General features: G+C 47.7%; 1 protein-coding gene across 1 annotated transcript in view; it reads left to right on the forward strand.

Annotated features, from left to right (window-relative positions):
- Positions 1-23928, forward strand: part of LOC138261841 (patched domain-containing protein 3) — a 441476-nt gene that overhangs the window by 296085 nt on the left and 121463 nt on the right. The window lies entirely within an intron of this gene.

Below are 23928 nucleotides of genomic sequence, written 5' to 3' on the forward strand. Positions count from 1 at the left end.
GTTTTTTACAAAGTGCCTACCTGTAGATTTTGGCCTCTAGTTCAGCCGGCACCTAGGGAAACCTACCAAACCTGTGCATTTCAGAATACTAGAGACCTAGGGGAATCCAAGATGGGGTGACTTGTGGGGCTCGGACCAGGTTCTGTTACCCAGAATCCTTTGCAAACCTCAAAATTTGGCTAAAAAAACACATGTTCCTCACATTTCTGTGGCAGAAAGTTCTGGAATCTGAGAGGAGCCACAAATTTCCTTCCACCCAGCGTTCCCCCAAGTCTCCCGATAAAAATGATACCTCACTTGTGTGAGTAGGCCTAGCGCCCGTGACAGGAAATACCCCAATGCGCAACGTGGACACATCCAAATTTTTGAAAGAAAACAGAGGTGTTTTTTGCAAAGTGCCTAGCTGTAGATTTTGGCCTCTAGCTCAGCCGGCATCTAGGGAAACCTACCAAACCTGTGCATTTCTGAAAACTAGAGACCGAGGGGAATCCAAACTGGGGTGACATGTGGGGCTCGGACCAGGTTCTGTTACCCAGAATCCTTTGCAAACCTCAAAATTTGGCTAAAAAAACACATGTTCCTCACATTTCTGTGGCAGAAAGTTCTGGAATCTGAGAGGAGCCACAAATTTACTTCCAGCCAGTGTTCCCCCAAGTCTCCCGATAAAAATGATACCTCACTTGTGTGGGTAGGCCTAGCGCCCGCGACAGGAAACGCCCCAAAGCGCAACGTGGACACATCCAAATTTTTTAAAGAAAACAGAGGTGTTTTTTGCAAAGTGCCTACCTGTAGATTTTGGCCTCTAGCTCAGCCGGCACCTCGGGAAACCTACCAAGCCTGTGCATTTCTGAAAACTAGAGACCTAGTGGAATCCAAGATGGGGCGACTTGTGGGGCTCGGACCACGTTCTGTTACCCAGAATCCTTTGCAAACCTCAAAATTTGGCTAAAAAACACATGTTCCTCACATTTCTGTGGCAGAAAGTTCTGGAATCTGAGAGGAGCCACAAATTTCCTTCCACCCAGCGTTCACCCAAGTCTCCCGATAAAAATGATACCTCACTTGTGTGGGTAGGCCTAGCGCCCGCGACAGGAAACGCCCCAAAGCGCAACGTGGACACATCCACATTTTTGAAAGAAAACAGAGGTGTTTTTTGCAAAGTGCCTACCTGTAGATTTTGGCCTCTAGTTCAGCCGGCACCTAGGGAAACCTACCAAACCTGTGCATTTCTGAAAACTAGAGACCAAGGGGAATCCAAACTGGGGTGACATGTGGGGCTCGGACCAGGTTCTGTTACCCAGAATCCTTTGCAAACCTCAAAATTTGGCTAAAAAAACACATGTTCCTCACATTTCTGTGGCAGAAAGTTCTGGAATCTGAGAGGAGCCACAAATTTCCTTCCACCCAGCGTTCACCCAAGTCTCCTGATAAAAATGATACCTCACTTGTGAGGGTAGGCCTAGCGCCCGCAACAGGAAACGCCCCAAAGCGCAACGTGGACACATCCAAATTTTTGAAAGAAAACAGAGGTGTTTTTTGCAAAGTGCCTACCTGTAGATTTTGGCCTCTAGCTCAGCCGGCACCTCGGGAAACCTACCAAACCTGTGCATTTCTGAAAACTAGAGACCTAGAGGAATCCAAGATGGGGTGACTTGTGGGGCTCGGACCAGGTTCTGTTACCCAGAATCCTTTGCAAACCTCAAAATTTGGCTAAAAAGACACATGTTCCTCACATTCCTGTGGCAGAAAGTTCTGGAATCTGAGAGTAGCCACAAATTTCCTTCCACCCAGCGTTCACCCAAGTCTCCCGATAAAAATGATACCTCACTTGTGTGGGTAGGCCTAGCGCCCGCGACAAGAAACGCCCCAAAGCGCAACGTGGACACATCCAAATTTTTTAAAGAAAACAGAGGTGATTTTTGCAAAGTGCCTACCTGTAGGTTTTGGCCTTTAGCTCAGCCGGCACCTCGGGAAACCTACCAAACCTGTGCATTTCTGAAAACTAGAGACCGAGGGGAATCCAAAATGGGGTGACATGTGGGGCTCGGACCAGGTTCTGTTACCCAGAATCCTTTGCAAACCTCAGAATTTGGCTAAAAAAACACATGTTCCTCACATTTCTGTGGCAGAAAGTTCTGGAATCTGAGAGGAGCCACGAATTTACTTCCAGCCAGCGTTCACCCAAGTCTCCCGATAAAAATGATACCTCACTTGTGTGGGTAGGCCTAGCGCCCGCGTCAGGAAACGCCCCAAAGCGCAACGTGGACACATCCAAATTTTTGAAAGAAAACAGAGGTGATTTTTCCAAAGTGCCTACCTGTAGGTTTTGGCCTTTAGCTCAGCCGGCACCTCGGGAAACCTACCAAACCTGTGCATTTCTGAAAACTAGAGACCTAGGGGAATCCAAGATGGGATGACTTGTGGGGCTCGGACCAGGTTCTGTTACCCAGAATCCTTTGCAAACCACAAAATTTGGCTAAAAAAACACATGTTCCTCATATTTCTGTGGAAGAAAGTTCTGGAATCTGAGAGGAGCCACAAATTTCCTTCCACCCAGTGTTCCCCCAAGTCTCCCTATACAAATGATACCTCACTTGTGTGGGTAGGCCTAGCGCCCGCGACAGGAAACGCCCCAAAGCGCAACGTGGACACATCCAAATTTTTGAAAGAAAACAGAGGTGTTTTTTGCAAAGTGCCTACCTGTAGATTTTGGCCTCTAGCTCAGCCGGCACCTCGGGAAACCTACCAAACCTGTGCTTTTCTGAAAACTAGAGACCTAGAGGAATCCAAGATGGGGTGACATGTGGGGCTCGGACCAGGTTCTGTTACCCAGAATCCTTTGCAAACCTCAAAATTTGGCTAAAAAAACACATGTTCCTCACATTTCTGTGGCAGAAAGTTCTGGAATCTGAGAGGAGCCACAAATTTCCTTCCACCCAGCGTTCACCCAAGTCTCCCGATAAAAATGATACCTCACTTGTGTGGGTAGGCCTAGCGCCCGCGACAGGAAACGCCCCAAAGTGCAACTTGGACACATCCAAATTGTTGAAAGAAAACAGAGGTGTTTTTTGCAAAGTGCCTACCTGTAGATTTTGGCCTCTAGTTCAGCCGGCACCTAGGGAAACCTACCAAACCTGTGCATTTCTGAAAACTAGAGACCGAGGGGAATCCAAACTGGGGTGACATGTGGGGCTCGGACCAGGTTCTGTTACCCAGAATCCTTTGCAAACCTCAAAATATGGCTAAAAAAACACATGTTCCTCACATTTCTGTGGCAGAAAGTTCTGGAATCTGAGAGGAGCCACAAATTTCCTTCCACCCAGCGTTCACCCAAGTCTCCTGATAAAAATGATACCTCACTTGTGAGGGTAGGCCTAGCGCCCGCAACAGGAAACGCCCCAAAGCGCAACGTGGACACATCCAAATTTTTGAAAGAAAACAGAGGTGTTTTTTGCAAAGTGCCTACCTGTAGATTTTGGCCTCTAGCTCAGCCGGCACCTCGGGAAACCTACCAAACCTGTGCATTTCTGAAAACTAGAGACCTAGAGGAATCCAAGATGGGGTGACTTGTGGGGCTCGGACCAGGTTCTGTTACCCAGAATCCTTTGCAAACCTCAGAATTTGGCTAAAAAAACACATGTTCCTCACATTTCTGTGGCAGAAAGTTCTGGAATCTGAGAGGAGCCACAAATTTACTTCCAGCCAGCGTTCACCCAAGTCTCCCGATAAAAATGATACCTCACTTGTGTGGGTAGGCCTAGCGCCCGCGACAGGAAACGCCCCAAAGCGCAACGTGGACACATCCAAATTTTTGAAAGAAAACAGAGGTGTTTTTTGCAAAGTGCCTACCTGTAGATTTTGGCCTCTAGCTCAGCCGGCACCTCGGGAAACCTACAAAACCTGTGCTTTTCTGAAAACTAGAGACCTAGAGGAATCCAAGATGGGGTGACATGTGGGGCTCGGACCAGGTTCTGTTACCCAGAATCCTTTGCAAACCTCAAAATTTGGCTAAAAAAACACATGTTCCTCACATTTCTGTGGCAGAAAGTTCTGGAATCTGAGAGGAGCCACAAATTTCCATCCACCCAGCGTTCCCCCAAGTCTCCCGATAAAAATGATACCTCACTTGTGTGGGTAGGCCTAGCACCGCGACAGGAAACGCCCCAAAGCGCAACGTGGACACATCCATATTTTTGAAAGAAAACAGAGGTGTCTTTTACAAAGTGCCTACCTGTAGATTTTGGCCTCTAGTTCAGCCGGCACCTAGGGAAACCTACCAAACCTGTGCATTTCAGAATACTAGAGACCTAGGGGAATCCAAGATGGGGTGACTTGTGGGGCTCGGACCAGGTTCTGTTACCGAGAATCCTTTGCAAACCTCATAATTTGGCTAAAAAAACACATGTTCCTCACATTTCTGTGGGAGAAAGTTCTGGAATCTGAGAGGAGCCACAAATTTCCTTCCACCCAGCGTTCACCCAAGTCTCCCGATAAAAATGATACCTCACTTGTGTGGGTAGGCCTAGCGCCCACGACAGGAAACGCCCCAAAGCGCAACGTGGACACATCCAAATTGTTGAAAGAAAACAGAGGTGTTTTTTGCAAAGTGCCTACCTGTAGATTTTGGCCTCTAGTTCAGCCGGCACCTAGGGAAACCTACCAAACCTGTGCATTTCTGAAAACTAGAGACCGAGGGGAATCCAAATTGGGGTGACATGTGGGGCTCGGACCAGGTTCTGTTACCCAGAATCCTTTGCAAACCTCAAAATTTGGCTAAAAAAACACATGTTCCTCACATTTCTGTGGCAGAAAGTTCTGGAATCTGAGAGGAGCCACAAATTTCCTTCCACCCAGCGTTCACCCAAGTCTCCTGATAAAAATGATACCTCACTTGTGAGGGTAGGCCTAGCGCCCGCAACAGGAAACGCCCCAAAGCGCAACGTGGACACATCCAAATTTTTGAAAGAAAACAGAGGTGTTTTTTGCAAAGTGCCTACCTGTAGATTTTGGCCTCTAGCTCAGCCGGCACCTCGGGAAACCTACCAAACCTGTGCATTTCTGAAAACTAGAGACCTAGAGGAATCCAAGATGGGGAGACTTGTGGGGCTCGGACCAGGTTCTGTTACCCACAATCCTTTGCAAACCTCAAAATTTGGCTAAAAAGACACATGTTCCTCACATTTCTGTGGCAGAAAGTTCTGGAATCTGAGAGTAGCCACAAATTTCCTTCCACCCAGCGTTCACCCAAGTCTCCCGATAAAAATGATACCTCACTTGTGTGGGTAGGCCTAGCGCCCGCGACAAGAAACGCCCCAAAGCACAACGTGGACACATCCAAATTTTTTTAAGAAAACAGAGGTGTTTTTTGCAAAGTGCCTACCTGTAGATTTTGGCCTCTAGTTCAGCCGGCACCTAGGGAAACCTTCCAAACCTGTGCATTTCTGAAAACTAGAGACCGAGGGGAATCCAAAATGGGGTGACATGTGGGGCTCGGACCAGGTTCTGTTACCCAGAATCCTTTGCAAACCTCAGAATTTGGCTAAAAAAACACATGTTCCTCACATTTCTGTGGCAGAAAGTTCTGGAATCTGAGAGGAGCCACAAATTTACTTCCAGCCAGCGTTCACCCAAGTCTCCCGATAAAAATGATACCTCACTTGTGTGGGTAGGCCTAGCGCCCGCGACAGGAAACACCCCAAAGCGCAACGTGGACACATCCAAATTTTTGAAAGAAAACAGAGGTGATTTTTGCAAAGTGCCTACCTGTAGGTTTTGGCCTTTAGCTCAGCCGGCACCTCGGGAAACCTACCAAACCTGTGCATTTCTGAAAACTAGAGACCTAGGGGAATCCAAGATGGGATGACTTGTGGGGCTCGGACAAGGTTCTGTTACCCAGAATCCTTTGCAAACCTCAAAATTTGGCTAAAAAAACACATGTTCCTCATATTTCTGTGGAAGAAAGTTCTGGAATGTGAGAGGAGCCACAAATTTCCTTCCACCCAGTGTTCCCCCAAGTCTCCCTATACAAATGATACCTCACTTGTGTGGGTAGGCCTAGCGCCCGCGACAGGAAACGCCCCAAAGCGCAACGTGGACACATCCAAATTTTTGAAAGAAAACAGAGGTGTTTTTTGCAAAGTGCCTACCTGTAGATTTTGGCCTCTAGCTCAGCCGGCACCTCGGGAAACCTACCAAACCTGTGCTTTTCTGAAAACTAGAGACCTAGAGGAATCCAAGATGGGGTGACATGTGGGGCTCGGACCAGGTTCTGTTACCCAGAATCCTTTGCAAACCTCAAAATTTGGCTAAAAAAACACAGGTTCCTCACATTTATGTGGCAGAAAGTTCTGGAATCTGAGAGGAGCCACAAATTTCCTTCCACCCAGCGTTCCCCCAAGTCTCCCGATAAAAATGATACCTCACTTGTGTGGGTAGGCCTAGCACCCGCGACAGGAAACGCCCCAAAGCGCAATGTGGACACATCCATATTTTTGAAAGAAAACAGAGGTGTTTTTTACAAAGTGCCTACCTGTAGATTTTGGCCTCTAGTTCAGCCGGCACCTAGGGAAACCTACCAAACCTGTGCATTTCAGAATACTAGAGACCTAGGGGAATCCAAGATGGGGTGACTTGTGGGGCTCGGACCAGGTTCTGTTACCCAGAATCCTTTGCAAACCTCAAAATTTGGCTAAAAAAACACATGTTCCTCACATTTCTGTGGCAGAAAGTTCTGGAATCTGAGAGGAGCCACAAATTTCCTTCCACCCAGCGTTCACCCAAGTCTCCCGATAAAAATGATACCTCACTTGTGTGAGTAGGCCTAGCGCCCGCGACAGGAAATGCCCCAATGCGCAACGTGGACACATCCAAATTTTTGAAAGAAAACAGAGGTGTTTTTTGCAAAGTGCCTAGCTGTAGATTTTGGCCTCTAGCTCAGCCGGCACCTAGGGAAACCTACCAAACCTGTGCATTTCTGAAAACTAGAGACCGAGGGGAATCCAAAATGGGGTGACATGTGGGGCTCGGACCAGGTTCTGTTACCCAGAATCCTTTGCAAACCTCAGAATTTGGCTAAAAAAACACATGTTCCTCACATTTCTGTGGCAGAAAGTTCTGGAATCTGAGAGGAGCCACAAATTTACTTCCAGCCAGCGTTCACCCAAGTCTCCCGATAAAAATGATACCTCACTTGTGTGGGTAGGCCTAGCGCCCGCGACAGGAAACGCCCCAAAGCGCAACGTGGACACATCCAAATTTTTGAAAGAAAACAGAGGTGATTTTTGCAAAGTGCCTACCTGTAGGTTTTGGCCTTTAGCTCAGCCGGCACCTCGGGAAACCTACCAAACCTGTGCATTTCTGAAAACTAGAGACCTAGGGGAATCCAAGATGGGATGACTTGTGGGGCTCGGACAAGGTTCTGTTACCCAGAATCCTTTGCAAACCTCAAAATTTGGCTAAAAAAACACATGTTACTCATATTTCTGTGGAAGAAAGTTCTGGAATGTGAGAGGAGCCACAAATTTCCTTCCACCCAGTGTTCCCCCAAGTCTCCCTATACAAATGATACCTCACTTGTGTGGGTAGGCCTAGCGCCCGCGACAGGAAACGCCCCAAAGCGCAACGTGGACACATCCAAATTTTTGAAAGAAAACAGAGGTGTTTTTTGCAAAGTGCCTACCTGTAGATTTTGGCCTCTAGCTCAGCCGGCACCTCGGGAAACCTACCAAACCTGTGCTTTTCTGAAAACTAGAGACCTAGAGGAATCCAAGATGGGGTGACATGTGGGGCTCGGACCAGGTTCTGTTACCCAGAATCCTTTGCAAACCTCAAAATTTGGCTAAAAAAACACAGGTTCCTCACATTTCTGTGGCAGAAAGTTCTGGAATCTGAGAGGAGCCACAAATTTCCTTCCACCCAGCGTTCCCCCAAGTCTCCCGATAAAAATGATACCTCACTTGTGTGGGTAGGCCTAGCACCCGCGACAGGAAACGCCCCAAAGCGCAACGTGGACACATCCATATTTTTGAAAGAAAACAGAGGTGTTTTTTACAAAGTGCCTACCTGTAGATTTTGGCCTCTAGTTCAGCCGGCACCTAGGGAAACCTACCAAACCTGTGCATTTCAGAATACTAGAGACCTAGGGGAATCCAAGATGGGGTGACTTGTGGGGCTCGGACCAGGTTCTGTTACCCAGAATCCTTTGCAAACCTCAAAATTTGGCTAAAAAAACACATGTTCCTCACATTTCTGTGGCAGAAAGTTCTGGAATCTGAGAGGAGCCACAAATTTCCGTCCACCCAGCGTTCACCCAAGTCTCCCGATAAAAATGATACCTCACTTGTGTGAGTAGGCCTAGCGCCCGCGACAGGAAATGCCCCAATGCGCAACGTGGACACATCCAAATTTTTGAAAGAAAACAGAGGTGTTTTTTGCAAAGTGCCTAGCTGTAGATTTTGGCCTCTAGCTCAGCCGGCACCTAGGGAAACCTACCAAACCTGTGCATTTCTGAAGACGAGAGACCTAGGGGAATCCAAGATGGGGTGACTTGTGGGGTTCGGACCAGGTTCTGTTACCCAGAATCCTTTGCAAACCTCAAAATTTGGCTAAAAAAACACATGTTCCTCACATTTCTGTGGCAGAAAGTTCTGGAATCTGAGAGGAGCCACAAATTTCCTTCCACCCAGTGTTCCCCCAAGTCTCCCGATAAAAATGATACCTCACTTGTGTGGGTAGGCCTAGCGCCCGCGACAGGAAACGCCCCAAAGCGCAACGTGGACACATCCAAATTTTTGAAAGAAAACAGAGGGGTTTTTTGCAAAGTGCCTACCTGTAGATTTTGGCCTCTAGTTCAGCCGGCACCTAGGGAAACCTACCAAACCTGTGCATTTCTGAAAACTAGAGACCGAGGGGAATCCTAACTGGGGTGACATGTGGGGCTCGGACCAGGTTCTGTTACCCAGAATCCTTTGCAAACCTCAAAATTTGGCTAAAAAAACACATGTTCCTCACATTTCTGTGGCAGAAAGTTCTGGAATCTGAGAGGAGCCACAAATTTCCTTCCACCCAGCGTTCCCCCAAGTCTCCCGATAAAAATGATACCTCACTTGTGTGAGTAGGCCTAGCGCCCGCGACAGGAAATGCCCCAATGCGCAACGTGGGCACATCCAAATTTTTGAAAGATAACAGAGGTGTTTTTTGCAAAGTGCCTAGCTGTAGATTTTGGCCTCTAGCTCAGCCGGCTCCTAGGGAAACCTACCAAACCTGTGCATTTCTGAAAACGAGAGACCTAGGGGAATCCAAGATGGGGTGACTTGTGGGGCTCGGACCAGGTTCTGTTACCCAGAATCCTTTGCAAACCTCAAAATTTGGCTAAAAAAACACATGTTCCTCACATTTCTGTGGCAGAAAGTTCTGGAATCTGAGAGGAGCCACATATTTCCTTCCACCCAGCGTTCACCCAAGTCTCCTGATAAAAATGATACCTCACTTGTGAGGGTAGGCCTAGCGCCCGCAACAGGAAACGCCCCAAAGCGCAACGTGGACACATCCAAATTTTTGAAAGAAAACAGAGGTGTTTTTTGCAAAGTGCCTACCTGTAGATTTTGGCCTTTAGCTCAGCCGGCACCTAGGGAAACCTACCAAACCTGTGCATTTCTGAAAATGAGAGACCTAGGGGAATCCAAGATGGGGTGACTTGTGGGGCTCGGACCAGGTTCTGTTACCCAGAATCCTTTGCAAACCTCAAAATTTGGCTAAAAAAACACATGTTCCTCATATTTCGGTGGCAGAAAGTTCTGGAATCTGAGAGGAGCCACAAATTTCCTTCCACCCAGCGTTCCCCCAAGTCTCCCGATACAAAATGATACCTCACTTTTATGGGTAGGCCTAGCGCCCGCGACAGGAAACGCCCCAAAGCGCAACGTGGACACATCCAAATTTTTTAAAGAAAACAGAGGTGTTTTTTGCAAAGTGCCTACCTGTAGATTTTGGCCTCTAGCTCAGCCGGCACCTAGGGAAAACTACCAAATCTCTGCATTTCTGAAAACTAGAGACCTAGAGGAATCCAAGATGGGGTGACTTGTGGGGCTCGGACCAGGTTCTGTTACCCAGAATCCTTTGCAAACCTCAAAATTTGGCTAAAAAAACACATGTTCCTCACATTTCTGTGGCAGAAAGTTCTGGAATCTGAGAGGAGCCACAAATTTCCTTCCACCCAGCGTTCACCCAAGTCTCCCGATAAAAATGATACCTCACTTGTGTGGGTAGGCCTAGCGCCCGCGACAGGAAACGCCCCAAAGCGCAACGTGGACACATCCAAATTTTTGAAAGAAAACAGAGGTGTTTTTTGCAAAGTGCCTACCTGTAGATTTTGGCCTCTAGTTCAGCCGGCACCTAGGGAAACCTACCAAACCTGTGCATTTCTGAAAACTAGAGACCCAGGGGAAGCCAAGATGGGGTGACTTGTGTGGCTCGGACCAGGTTCTGTTACACAGGATCCTTTGCAAACCTCAAAATTTGGCTAAAAAAACACATGTTCTTCACATTTCTGTGGCAGAAAGTTCTGGAATCTGAGAGGAGCCACAAATTTCCTTCCACCCAGCGTTCACCCAAGTCTCCCTATAAAAATGATACCTCACTTGTGTGGGTAGGCCTAGCGCCCGCGACAGGAAACGCCCCAAAGCGCAACGTGGACACATCCAAATTTTTTAAAGAAAACAGAGGTGTTTTTTGCAAAGTGCCTACCTGTAGATTTTGGCCTCTAGCTCAGCCGGCACCTAGGGAAACCTACCAAACCAGTGCATTTCTGAAAACTAGAGACCTAGAGGAATCCAAGATGGGGTGACTTGTGGGGCTCGGACCAGGTTCTGTTACCCAGAATCCTTTGCAAACCTCAAAATCTGGCTAAAAAAACACATGTTCCTCATATTTCTGTGGCAGAAAGTTCTGGAATCTGAGAGGAGCCACAAATTTCCTTCCACCCAGTGTTCCCCCAAGTCTCTCGATAAAAATGATACGTCACTTGTGTGGGTAGGCCTAGCGCCCGCGACAGGAAACGCCCCAAAGCGCAACGTGGACACATCCAAATTTTTGAAAGAAAACAGAGGTGTTTTTTGCAAAGTGCCTACCTGTAGATTTTGGCCTCTAGCTCAGCCGCCACCTCGGGAAACCTACCAAACCTGTGCTTTTCTGAAAACTAGAGACCTAGAGGAATCCAAGATGGGGTGACATGTGGGGCTCGGACCAGGTTCTGTTACCCAGAATCCTTTGCAAACCTCAAAATTTGGCTAAAAAAAACACATGTTCCTCACATTTCTGTGGCAGAAAGTTCTGGAATCTGAGAGGAGCCACAAATTTCCTTCCACCCAGCGTTCCCCCAAGTCTCCCGATAAAAATGATACCTCACTTGTGTGGGTAGGCCTAGCGCCCGCGACAGGAAACGCCCCAAAGCGCAACGTGGACACATCCAAATTTTTGAAAGAAAACAGAGGTGTTTTTTGCAAAGTGCCTACCTGTAGATTTTGGCCTCTAGTTCAGCCGGCACCTAGGGAAACCTACCAAACCTGTCCATTTCAGAATACTAGAGACCTAGGGGAATCCAAGATGGGGTGACTTGTGGGGCTCGGACCAGGTTCTGTTACCCAGAATCCTTTGCAAACCTCAAAATTTGGCTAAAAAAACACATGTTCCTCACATTTCTGTGGCAGAAAGTTCTGGAATCTGAGAGGAGCCACAAATTTCCTTCCACCCAGCGTTCCCCCAAGTCTCCCGATATAAATGATACCTCACTTGTGTGGGTAGGCCTAGCGCCCGCGACAGGAAACGCCCCAATGCGCAACGTGGACACATCCAAATTTTTGAAAGAAAACAGAGGTGTTTTTTGCAAAGTGCCTAGCTGTAGATTTTGGCCTCTAGCTCAGCCGGCACCTAAGGAAACCTACCAAACCTGTGCATTTCTGAAAACGAGAGACCTAGGGGAATCCAAGATGGGGTGACTTGTGGGGCTCGGACCAGGTTCTGTTACCCAGAATCCTTTGCAAACCTCAAAATTTGGCTAAAAAAACACATGTTCCTCATATTTCTGTGGCAGAAAGTTCTGGAATCTGAGAGGAGCCACAAATTTCCTTCCACCCAGTGTTTCCCCAAGTCTCCCGATAAAAATGATACCTCACTTGTGTGGGTATGCCTAGCGCCCGCGACAGGAAACGCCCCAAAGCGCAACGTGGACACATCCAAATTTTTGAAAGAAAACAGAGGTGTTTTTTGCAAAGTGCCTACCTGTAGATTTTGGCCTCTAGCTCAGCCGGCACCTCGGGAAACCTACCAAACCTGTGCTTTTCTGAAAACTAGAGACCTAGAGGAATACAAGATGGGGTGACATGTGGGGCTCGGACCAGGTTCTGTTACCCAGAATCCTTTGCAAACCTCAAAATTTGGCTAAAAAAACACATGTTCCTCACATTTCTGTGGCAGAAAGTTCTGGAATCTGAGAGGAGCCACAAATTTCCTTCCACCCAGTGTTCCCCCAAGTCTCCTGATAAAAATGATACCTCACTTGTGTGGGTAGGCCTAGCGCCCGCGACAGGAAACGCCCCAAAGCGCAACGTGGACACATCCAAATGTTTGAAAGAAAACAGAGGTGTTTTTTGCAAAGTGCCTACCTGTAGATTTTGGCCTCTAGCTCAGCCGGCATATAGGGAAACCTACCAAACCTGTGCATTTCTGAAAACTAGAGACCTAGTGGAATCCAAGATGGGGCGACTTGTGGGGCTCGGACCACGTTCTGTTACCCAGAATCCTTTGCAAACCTCAAAATTTGGCTAAAAAACACATGTTCCTCACATTTCTGTGGCAGAAAGTTCTGGAATCTGAGAGGAGCCACAAATTTCCTTCCACCCAGCGTTCACCCAAGTCTCCCGATAAAAATGATACCTCACTTGTGTGGGTAGGCCTAGCGCCCGCAACAGGAAACGCCCCAAAGCGCAACATGGACACATCCAAATTTTTGAAAGAAAACAGAGGTGTTTTTTGCAAAGTGCCTACCTGTAGATTTTGGCCTCTAGTTCAGCCGGTACCTAGGGAAACCTACCAAAGCTGTGCATTTCTGAAAACTAGAGACCCAGGGGAATCCAAGATGGGGTGACTTGTGGGGCTCGGACCAGGTTCTGTTACCCAGAATCCTTTGCAAACCTCAAAATTTGGCTAAAAAATCACATGTTCCTCACATTTCTGTGGACGAAAGTTCTGGAATCTGAGAGGAGCCACAAATTTCCTTCCACCCAGCGTTCACCCAAGTCTCCCGATAAAAATGATACCTCACTTGTGTGGGTAGGCCTAGCGCCCGCGACAGGAAACGCCCCAAAGCGCAACGTGGACACATCCAAATTTTTGAAAGAAAACAGAGGTGTTTTTTGCAAAGTGCCTATCTGTAGATTTTGGCCTCTAGCTCAGCCGGCACCTAGGGAAACCTACCAAACCTGTGCATTTCTGAAAACTAGAGACCTAGAGGAATTCAAGATGGGTTGACTTGTGGGGCTCGGACCAGGTTCTGTTACCCAGAATCCTTTGCAAACCTCAAAATTTGGCTAAAAAACACATGTTCCTCACATTTCTGTGGCAGAAAGTTCTGGAATCTGGGAGGAGCCACAAATTTCCTTCCACCCAGCGTTCCCCCAAGTCTCCCGATAAAAATGATACCTCACTTGTGTGGGTAGGCCTAGCGCCCGCGACAGGAAACGCCCCAATGCGCAACGTGGACACATCCACATTTTTGAAAGAAAACAGAGGTGTTTTTTGCAAAGTGCCTAGCTGTAGATTTTGGCCTCTAGCTCAGCCGGCACCTAGGGAAACCTACCAAACCTGTGCATTTCTGAAAACGAGAGACCTAGGGGAATCCAAGATGGGGTGACTTGTGGGGCTCAGCCAGGTTCTGTTACCCAGAATCCTTTGCAAACCTCAAAATTTGGCTAAAAAAACACATGTTCCTCACATTTCTGTGGCAGAAAGTTCTGGAATCTGAGAGGAGCCACAAATTTCCTTCCACCCAGCGTTCACCCAAGTCTCCCGATAAAAATGATACCTCACTTGTGTGGGTAGGCCTAGCGCCCGCGACAGGAAACGCCCCAAAGCGCAACGTGGACACATCCAAATTTTTGAAAGAAAACAGAGGTGTTTTTTGCAAAGTGCCTACCTGTAGATTTTGGCCTCTAGCTCAGCCGCCACCTCGGGAAACCTACCAAACCTGTGCTTTTCTGAAAACTAGAGACCTAGAGGAATCCAAGATGGGGTGACATGTGGGGCTCGGACCAGGTTCTGTTACCCAGAATCCTTTGCAAACCTCAAAATTTGGCTAAAAAAAACACATGTTCCTCACATTTCTGTGGCAGAAAGTTCTGGAATCTGAGAGGAGCCACAAATTTCCTTCCACCCAGCGTTCCCCCAAGTCTCCCGATAAAAATGATACCTCACTTGTGTGGGTAGGCCTAGCGCCCGCGACAGGAAACGCCCCAAAGCGCAACGTGGACACATCCAAATTTTTGAAAGAAAACAGAGGTGTTTTTTGCAAAGTGCCTACCTGTAGATTTTGGCCTCTAGTTCAGCCGGCACCTAGGGAAACCTACCAAACCTGTCCATTTCAGAATACTAGAGACCTAGGGGAATCCAAGATGGGGTGACTTGTGGGGCTCGGACCAGGTTCTGTTACCCAGAATCCTTTGCAAACCTCAAAATTTGGCTAAAAAAACACATGTTCCTCACATTTCTGTGGCAGAAAGTTCTGGAATCTGAGAGGAGCCACAAATTTCCTTCCACCCAGCGTTCCCCCAAGTCTCCCGATATAAATGATACCTCACTTGTGTGGGTAGGCCTAGCGCCCGCGACAGGAAACGCCCCAATGCGCAACGTGGACACATCCAAATTTTTGAAAGAAAACAGAGGTGTTTTTTGCAAAGTGCCTAGCTGTAGATTTTGGCCTCTAGCTCAGCCGGCACCTAAGGAAACCTACCAAACCTGTGCATTTCTGAAAACGAGAGACCTAGGGGAATCCAAGATGGGGTGACTTGTGGGGCTCGGACCAGGTTCTGTTACCCAGAATCCTTTGCAAACCTCAAAATTTGGCTAAAAAAACACATGTTCCTCATATTTCTGTGGCAGAAAGTTCTGGAATCTGAGAGGAGCCACAAATTTCCTTCCACCCAGTGTTTCCCCAAGTCTCCCGATAAAAATGATACCTCACTTGTGTGGGTATGCCTAGCGCCCGCGACAGGAAACGCCCCAAAGCGCAACGTGGACACATCCAAATTTTTGAAAGAAAACAGAGGTGTTTTTTGCAAAGTGCCTACCTGTAGATTTTGGCCTCTAGCTCAGCCGGCACCTCGGGAAACCTACCAAACCTGTGCTTTTCTGAAAACTAGAGACCTAGAGGAATACAAGATGGGGTGACATGTGGGGCTCGGACCAGGTTCTGTTACCCAGAATCCTTTGCAAACCTCAAAATTTGGCTAAAAAAACACATGTTCCTCACATTTCTGTGGCAGAAAGTTCTGGAATCTGAGAGGAGCCACAAATTTCCTTCCACCCAGTGTTCCCCCAAGTCTCCTGATAAAAATGATACCTCACTTGTGTGGGTAGGCCTAGCGCCCGCGACAGGAAACGCCCCAAAGCGCAACGTGGACACATCCAAATGTTTGAAAGAAAACAGAGGTGTTTTTTGCAAAGTGCCTACCTGTAGATTTTGGCCTCTAGCTCAGCCGGCATATAGGGAAACCTACCAAACCTGTGCATTTCTGAAAACTAGAGACCTAGTGGAATCCAAGATGGGGCGACTTGTGGGGCTCGGACCACGTTCTGTTACCCAGAATCCTTTGCAAACCTCAAAATTTGGCTAAAAAACACATGTTCCTCACATTTCTGTGGCAGAAAGTTCTGGAATCTGAGAGGAGCCACAAATTTCCTTCCACCCAGCGTTCACCCAAGTCTCCCGATAAAAATGATACCTCACTTGTGTGGGTAGGCCTAGCGCCCGCAACAGGAAACGCCCCAAAGCGCAACATGGACACATCCAAATTTTTGAAAGAAAACAGAGGTGTTTTTTGCAAAGTGCCTACCTGTAGATTTTGGCCTCTAGTTCAGCCGGTACCTAGGGAAACCTACCAAAGCTGTGCATTTCTGAAAACTAGAGACCCAGGGGAATCCAAGATGGGGTGACTTGTGGGGCTCGGACCAGGTTCTGTTACCCAGAATCCTTTGCAAACCTCAAAATTTGGCTAAAAAATCACATGTTCCTCACATTTCTGTGGACGAAAGTTCTGGAATCTGAGAGGAGCCACAAATTTCCTTCCACCCAGCGTTCACCCAAGTCTCCCGATAAAAATGATACCTCACTTGTGTGGGTAGGCCTAGCGCCCGCGACAGGAAACGCCCCAAAGCGCAACGTGGACACATCCAAATTTTTGAAAGAAAACAGAGGTGTTTTTTGCAAAGTGCCTATCTGTAGATTTTGGCCTCTAGCTCAGCCGGCACCTAGGGAAACCTACCAAACCTGTGCATTTCTGAAAACTAGAGACCTAGAGGAATTCAAGATGGGTTGACTTGTGGGGCTCGGACCAGGTTCTGTTACCCAGAATCCTTTGCAAACCTCAAAATTTGGCTAAAAAACACATGTTCCTCACATTTCTGTGGCAGAAAGTTCTGGAATCTGGGAGGAGCCACAAATTTCCTTCCACCCAGCGTTCCCCCAAGTCTCCCGATAAAAATGATACCTCACTTGTGTGGGTAGGCCTAGCGCCCGCGACAGGAAACGCCCCAATGCGCAACGTGGACACATCCACATTTTTGAAAGAAAACAGAGGTGTTTTTTGCAAAGTGCCTAGCTGTAGATTTTGGCCTCTAGCTCAGCCGGCACCTAGGGAAACCTACCAAACCTGTGCATTTCTGAAAACGAGAGACCTAGGGGAATCCAAGATGGGGTGACTTGTGGGGCTCAGCCAGGTTCTGTTACCCAGAATCCTTTGCAAACCTCAAAATTTGGCTAAAAAAACACATGTTCCTCACATTTCTGTGGCAGAAAGTTCTGGAATCTGAGAGGAGCCACAAATTTCCTTCCACCCAGCGTTCACCCAAGTCTCCCGATAAAAATGATACCTCACTTGTGTGGGTAGGCCTAGCGCCCGCGACAGGAAATGCCCCAAAGCGCAACGTGGACACATCCAAATTTTTGAAAGAAAACAGAGGTGTTTTTTGCAAAGTGCCTACCTGTAGATTTTGGCCTCTAGCTCAGCCGGCACCTAGGGAAACCTACCAAACCTGTGCATTTCTGAAAACGAGAGACCTAGGGGAATCCAAGATGGGGTGACTTGTGGGGCTCGGACCAGGTTCTGTTACCCAGAATCCTTTGCAAACCTCAAAATTTGGCTAAAAAAACACATGTTCCTCACATTTCTGTGGCAGAAAGTTCTGGAATCTGAGAGGAGCCACAAATTTCCTTCCACCCAGCGTTCACCCAAGTCTCCCGATAAAAATTATACCTCACTTGTGTGGGTAGGCCTAGCGCCCGCGACAGGAAACGCACCAAAGCGCAACGTGGACACATCCAAATTTTTGAAAGAAAACAGAGGTGTTTTTTGCAAAGTGCCTACCTGTAGATTTTGGCCTCTAGCTCAGCCGGCACCTAGGGAAACCTACCAAACCTGTGCATTTCTGAAAACGAGAGTCCTAGGGGAATCCAAGATGGGGTGACTTGTGGGGCTCGGACCAGGTTCTGTTACCCAGAATCCTTTGCAAACCTCAAAATTCGGCTAAAAAAACACAAGTTCCTCATATTTCGGTGGCAGAAAGTTCTGGAATCTGAGAGGAGCCACAAATTTCCTTCCACCCAGCGTTCACCCAAGTCTCCCGATAAAAATTATACCTCACTTGTGTGGGTAGGCCTAGCGCCCGCGACAGGAAACGCCCCAAAGCGCAACGTGGACACATCCAAATTTTTGAAAGAAAACAGAGGTTTTTTTTGCAAAGTGCCTACCTGTAGATTTTGGCCTCTAGCTCAGCCGGCATATAGGGAAACCTACCAAACCTGTGCATTTCTGAAAACTAGAGACCTAGTGGAATCCAAGATGGGGCGACTTGTGGGGCTCGGACCACGTTCTGTTACCCAGAATCCTTTGCAAACCTCAAAATTTGGCTAAAAAACACATGTTCCTCACATTTCTGTGGCAGAAAGTTCTGGAATCTGAGAGGAGCCACAAATTTCCTACCACCCAGCGTTCACCCAAGTCTCCCGATAAAAATGATACCTCACTTGTGTGGGTAGGCCTAGCGCCCGCAACAGGAAACGCCCCAAAGCGCAACATGGACACATCCAAATTTTTGAAAGAAAACAGAGGTGTTTTTTGCAAAGTGCCTACCTGTAGATTTTGGCCTCTAGTTCAGCCGGTACCTAGGGAAACCTACCAAAGCTGTGCATTTCTGAAAACTAGAGACCCAGGGGAATCCAAGATGGGGTGACTTGTGGGGCTCGGACCAGGTTCTGTTACCCAGAATCCTTTGCAAACCTCAAAATTTGGCTAAAAAAACACATGTTCCTCACATTTCTGTGGACGAAAGTTCTGGAATCTGAGAGGAGCCACAAATTTCCTTCCACCCAGCGTTCACCCAAGTCTCCCGATAAAAATGATACCTCACTTGTGTGGGTAGGCCTAGCGCCCGCGACAGGAAACGCCCCAAAGCGCAACGTGGACACATCCAAATTTTTTAAAGAAAACAGAGGTGTTTTTTGCAAAGTGCCTATCTGTAGATTTTGGCCTCTAGCTCAGCCGGCACCTAGGGAAACCTACCAAACCTGTGCATTTCTGAAAACTAGAGACCTAGAGGAATTCAAGATGGGGTGACTTGTGGGGCTCGGACCAGGTTCTGTTACCCAGAATCCTTTGCAAACCTCAAAATTTGGCTAAAAAACACATGTTCCTCACATTTCTGTGGCAGAAAGTTCTGGAATCTGGGAGGAGCCACAAATTTCCTTCCACCCAGCGTTCCCCCAAGTCTCCCGATAAAAATGATACCTCACTTGTGTGGGTAGGCCTAGCGCCCGCGACAGGAAACGCCCCAATGCGCAACGTGGACACATCCAAATTTTTGAAAGAAAACAGAGGTGTTTTTTGCAAAGTGCCTAGCTGTAGATTTTGGCCTCTAGCTCAGCCGGCACCTAGGGAAACCTACCAAACCTGTGCATTTCTGAAAACGAGAGACCTAGGGGAATCCAAGATGGGGTGACTTTTGGGGCTCGGACCAGGTTCTGTTACCCAGAATCCTTTGCAAACCTCAAAATTTGGCTAAAAAAACACATGTTCCTCATATTTCTGTGTCAGAAAGTTCTGGAATCTGAGAGGAGCCACAAATTTCCTTCCACCCAGTGTTCCCCCAAGTCTCCCGATAAAAATGATACCTCACTTGTGTGGGTAGGCCTAGCGCCCGCGACAGGAAACGCCCCAAAGCGCAACGTGGACACATCCAAATTTTTGAAAGAAAACAGAGGTGTTTTTTGCAAACTGCCTACCTGTAGATTTTGGCCTCTAGCTCAGCCGCCACCTCGGGAAACCTACCAAACCTGTGCTTTTCTGAAAACGAGAGACCTAGAGGAATCCAAGATGGGGTGACATGTGGGGCTCGGACCAGGTTCTGTTACCCAGAATCCTTTGCAAACCTCAAAATTTGGCTAAAAAAACAAATGTTCCTCACATTTCTGTGGCAGAAAGTTCTGGAATCTGAGAGGAGCCACAAATTTCCTTCCACCCAGCGTTCCCCCAAGTCTCCCGATACAAAATGATACCTCACTTGTATGGGTAGGCCTAGAGCCCGCGACAGGAAACGCCCCAAAGCGCAACGTGGACACATCCAAATTTTTGAAAGAAAACAGAGGTGTTTTTTGCAAAGTGCCTACCTGTAGATTTTGGCCTCTAGCTCAGCCGGCACCTAGGGAAAACTACCAAATCTGTGCATTTCTGAAAACTAGAGACCTAGAGGAATCCAAGATGGGGTGACTTGTGGGGCTCGGACCAGGTTCTGTTACCCAGAATCCTTTGCAAACCTCAAAATTTGGCTAAAAAAACACATGTTCCTCACATTTCTGTGGCAGAAAGTTCTGGAATCTGAGAGGAGCCACAAATTTCCTTCCACCCAGCGTTCACCCAAGTCTCCCGATAAAAATGATACCTCACTTGTGTGGGTAGGCCTAGCGCCCGCGACAGGGAACGCCCCAAAGCGCAACATGGACACATCCAAATTTTTGAAAGAAAACAGAGGTGTTTTTTGCAAAGTGCCTACCTGTAGATTTTGGCCTCTAGTTCAGCCGGCACCTAGGGAAACCTACCAAACCTGTCCATTTCAGAATACTAGAGACCTAGGGGAATCCAAGATGGGGTGACTTGTGGGGCTCGGACCAGGTTCTGTTACCCAGAATCCTTTGCAAACCTCAAAATTTGGCTAAAAAAACACATGTTCCTCACATTTCTGTGGCAGAAAGTTCTGGAATCTGAGAGGAGCCACAAATTTCCTTCCACCCAGCGTTCCCCCAAGTCTCCCGATAAAAATGATACCTCACTTGTGTGGGTAGGCCTAGCGCCCGCGACAGGAAACGCCCCAATGCGCAACGTGGACACATCCAAATTTTTGAAAGAAAACAGAGGTGTTTTTTGCAAAGTGCCTAGCTGTAGATTTTGGCCTCTAGCTCAGCCGGCACCTAGGGAAACCTACCAAACCTGTGCATTTCTGAAAACGAGAGACCTAGGGGAATCCAAGATGGGGTGACATGTGGGGCTCGGACCAGGTTCTGTTACCCAGAATCCTTTGCAAACCTCAAAATTTGGCTAAAAAAACACATGTTCCTCATATTTCGGTGGCAGAAAGTTCTGGAATCTGAGAGGAGCCACAAATTTCCTTCCACCCAGCGTTCCCCCAAGTCTCCCGATAAAAATGATACCTCACTTGTGTGGGTAGGCCTAGCGCCCGCGACAGGAAACGCCCCAAAGCGCAACGTGGACACATCCAAATTTTTTAAAGAAAACAGAGGTGTTTTTTGCAAAGTGCCTACCTGTAGATTTTGGCCTCTAGTTCAGCCGGCACCTAGGGAAACCTACCAAACCTGTCCATTTCAGAATACTAGAGACCTAGGGGAATCCAAGATGGGGTGACTTGTGGGGCTCGGACCAGGTTCTGTTACCCAGAATCCTTTGCAAACCTCAAAATTTGGCTAAAAAAACACATGTTCCTCACATTTCTGTGGCAGAAAGTTCTGGAATCTGAGAGGAGCCACAAATTTCCTTCCACCCAGCGTTCCCCCAAGTCTCCCGATAAAAATGATACCTCACTTGTGTGAGTAGGCCTAGCGCCCGCGACAGGAAATGCCCCAATGCGCAACGTGGGCACATCCAAATTTTTGAAAGATAACAGAGGTGTTTTTTGCAAAGTGCCTAGCTGTAGATTTTGGCCTCTAGCTCAGCCGGCACCTAGGGAAACCTACCAAACCTGTGCATTTCTGAAAACGAGAGACCTAGGGGAATCCAAGATGGGGTGACTTGTGGGGCTCGGACCAGGTTCTGTTACCCAGAATCCTTTGCAAACCTCAAAATTTGGCTAAAAAAACACATGTTCCTCACATTTCTGTGGCAGAAAGTTCTGGAATCTGAGAGGAGCCACATATTTCCTTCCACCCAGCGTTCACCCAAGTCTCCTGATAAAAATGATACCTCACTTGTGAGGGTAGGCCTAGCGCCCGCAACAGGAAACGCCCCAAAGCGCAACGTGGACACATCCAAATTTTTGAAAGAAAACAGAGGTGTTTTTTGCAAAGTGCCTACCTGTAGATTTTGGCCTTTAGCTCAGCCGGCACCTAGGGAAACCTACCAAACCTGTGCATTTCTGAAAATGAGAGACCTAGGGGAATCCAAGATGGGGTGACTTGTGGGGCTCGGACCAGGTTCTGTTACCCAGAATCCTTTGCAAACCTCAAAATTCGGCTAAAAAAACACATGTTCCTCATATTTCGGTGGCAGAAAGTTCTGGAATCTGAGAGGAGCCACAAATTTCCTTCCACCCAGCGTTCCCCCAAGTCTCCCGATACAAAATGATACCTCACTTTTATGGGTAGGCCTAGCGCCCGCGACAGGAAACGCCCCAAAGCGCAACGTGGACACATCCAAATTTTTGAAAGAAAACAGAGGTGTTTTTTGCAAAGTGCCTACCTGTAGATTTTGGCCTCTAGCTCAGCCGGCACCTAGGGAAAACTACCAAATCTCTGCATTTCTGAAAACTAGAGACCTAGAGGAATCCAAGATGGGGTGACTTGTGGGGCTCGGACCAGGTTCTGTTACCCAGAATCCTTTGCAAACCTCAAAATTTGGCTAAAAAAACACATGTTCCTCACATTTCTGTGGCAGAAAGTTCTGGAATCTGAGAGGAGCCACAAATTTCCTTCCACCCAGCGTTCACCCAAGTCTCCCGATAAAAATGATACCTCACTTGTGTGGGTAGGCCTAGCGCCCGCGACAGGAAACGCCCCAAAGCGCAACGTGGACACATCCAAATTTTTGAAAGAAAACAGAGGTGTTTTTTGCAAAGTGCCTACCTGTAGATTTTGGCCTCTAGTTCAGCCGGCACCTAGGGAAACCTACCAAACCTGTGCATTTCTGAAAACTAGAGACCCAGGGGAAGCCAAGATGGGGTGACTTGTGTGGCTCGGACCAGGTTCTGTTACACAGGATCCTTTGCAAACCTCAAAATTTGGCTAAAAAAACACATGTTCTTCACATTTCTGTGGCAGAAAGTTCTGGAATCTGAGAGGAGCCACAAATTTCCTTCCACCCAGCGTTCACCCAAGTCTCCCTATAAAAATGATACCTCACTTGTGTGGGTAGGCCTAGCGCCCGCGACAGGAAACGCCCCAAAGCGCAACGTGGACACATCCAAATTTTTTAAAGAAAACAGAGGTGTTTTTTGCAAAGTGCCTACCTGTAGATTTTGGCCTCTAGCTCAGCCGGCACCTAGGGAAACCTACCAAACCAGTGCATTTCTGAAAACTAGAGACCTAGAGGAATCCAAGATGGGGTGACTTGTGGGGCTCGGACCAGGTTCTGTTACCCAGAATCCTTTGCAAACCTCAAAATCTGGCTAAAAAAACACATGTTCCTCATATTTCTGTGGCAGAAAGTTCTGGAATCTGAGAGGAGCCACAAATTTCCTTCCACCCAGTGTTCCCCCAAGTCTCTCGATAAAAATGATACCTCACTTGTGTGGGTAGGCCTAGCGCCCGCGACAGGAAACACCCCAAAGCGCAACGTGGACACATCCAAATTTTTGAAAGAAAACAGAGGTGTTTTTTGCAAAGTGCCTACCTGTAGATTTTGGCCTCTAGCTCAGCCGCCACCTCGGGAAACCTACCAAACCTGTGCTTTTCTGAAAACTAGAGACCTAGAGGAATCCAAGATGGGGTGACATGTGGGGCTCGGACCAGGTTCTGTTACCCAGAATCCTTTGCAAACCTCAAAATTTGGCTAAAAAAAACACATGTTCCTCACATTTCTGTGGCAGAAAGTTCTGGAATCTGAGAGGAGCCACAAATTTCCTTCCACCCAGCGTTCCCCCAAGTCTCCCGATAAAAATGATACCTCACTTGTGTGGGTAGGCCTAGCGCCCGCGACAGGAAACGCCCCAAAGCGCAACGTGGACACATCCAAATTTTTGAAAGAAAACAGAGGTGTTTTTTGCAAAGTGCCTACCTGTAGATTTTGGCCTCTAGTTCAGCCGGCACCTAGGGAAACCTACCAAACCTGTCCATTTCAGAATACTAGAGACCTAGGGGAATCCAAGATGGGGTGACTTGTGGGGCTCGGACCAGGTTCTGTTACCCAGAATCCTTTGCAAACCTCAAAATTTGGCTAAAAA

The sequence above is a fragment of the Pleurodeles waltl genome, chromosome 10, assembly GCF_031143425.1.
Source record: "Pleurodeles waltl isolate 20211129_DDA chromosome 10, aPleWal1.hap1.20221129, whole genome shotgun sequence".
Classification (NCBI taxonomy): Eukaryota; Metazoa; Chordata; class Amphibia; order Caudata; family Salamandridae; genus Pleurodeles; species Pleurodeles waltl.